The following is a 1,528-nucleotide window of genomic DNA, read 5'->3' as shown; positions in this document are numbered from 1 at the left end:
ATATTAAATACTTTCAAAATCAACACAAGATAGATGTATTTAGTCTACTTTTCATGATGAGAGAGTGTGGCTGTAAGTGTGAAATATCTTGCACAGGTCACACGCTCTAATGGGATTCAAATCTCTGTGTCTGAATCCATAGTCTGTTTTCCATTACTAAACTGTGCTCTTTTAAGGAAATGTACAAAAATATAGCAACTCTTTACCTAAATCTACTGGAATTGGTCTGCTAACAACATTTATGTGGAATATTTGCCATTCATTGAATATGCATGATTTCCATTGGCCTACATGCCTTATATAATGTAGTTTTCACAACAATACTATAAATTTCATTAACTTTATAAATTTTATTCATAACAAATGGTGAAGCTGATGTTGGAAAAAATTAAACTATTTGCCCATGTTTATGTTTTAAATCCAATGATGTTATATGAAGTCAAAGCTTCTTGCACAATGATACGATTCTTTCAAGATAGGAAAAGTGCCTCATATTTCCAATTTATATCATCATATCCACTTAAGAGACATTAAATCACATAAATTCTTATGAAATTACACTTTCATTTTGCCATTTGCTTTTTCAGTTTCATAAATTTTGTCTCACTATGAGGAAAAGTACATCATGATTTGCATGTATAAAATGCCTATTCAATAAAATGCATCAAGTGCCTACCGTATAAGTAGAGTTATGACAGTAAAAAATAAATTTCCTACATTCACAGAGATTACATTCTAGTGGGAAATTGACATATAAAAAACATTAGATAATGCTTTGAAGGAAAATAAGGCAGAATAAAGAGCTAGAAATTGAAGAGGGTGTCATTTCTTTTAGATAATGCAGTCAGAGAAAGCCTGTCTCAATACATGACATGAAAGCAGCTAAAAATTAAGCATGAATCTAATTTTTTCAAGTGTAATCAGCTATTATTTTGATAAACGTTAAGTGTACATAAGCTACTTCTGTAGAAATAAACAAGGTAGTCTGTGATTGATATTTCATGCATAAATTCAGATAACTTCCTCCCCCATAGGACAATTCATGTGACAACAAAATGCTGAATTTGTGAACTATACTGAAATAACTGTTATGAAGGACATATGTTTTTCTTATAGGAAAATCACATGTGTTTTAATCAGTGCCTATTGAATTTTATTCAGCATCTAATTATTAAAAGTTTAGCTATCTTTTTGAAAGAACTTCTGACAATTTAGTAGTGGGGATATTCTGCTAGACAGAGGCAAATTGATAGTGGTAATTGACATCTGTCAACTTGAAATCAATAGAAGACAAGGAAGAACAAATGCCAAATAGAAAAAATAAATAATGATGGCAGGCTAGATTAGGGTAGTTAAGAGTGAAATAGTAAAGATATTTTAATAATCTTTTATGGACTTAGAATGTTAGAGAACAGCAGTTTAATAAATAATCACAATTATATCTATATCAACTATAACATCTTCGGCCATGTTCAGTGAGTGCACACTGCTGAAAAAGCAGAGGGGCATGCCACATATTTTACAACAA

General features: G+C 30.8%; 1 protein-coding gene across 1 annotated transcript in view; it reads right to left on the bottom strand.

The window, feature by feature from the left end:
* Positions 1–1,528, bottom strand: part of PCDH15 (protocadherin-related 15) — a 493,462-nt gene that overhangs the window by 55,802 nt on the left and 436,132 nt on the right. The window lies entirely within an intron of this gene.

The sequence above is a fragment of the Propithecus coquereli genome, unplaced genomic scaffold (genome assembly GCF_000956105.1).
Source record: "Propithecus coquereli isolate 6110/MARCELLA unplaced genomic scaffold, Pcoq_1.0 Scaffold675, whole genome shotgun sequence".
In the NCBI taxonomy this organism is placed as follows: Eukaryota; Metazoa; Chordata; class Mammalia; order Primates; family Indriidae; genus Propithecus; species Propithecus coquereli.
The sequence above is the reverse complement of the archived record's forward strand: the minus strand, read 5'-3'. Positions and strand labels throughout refer to the sequence as shown.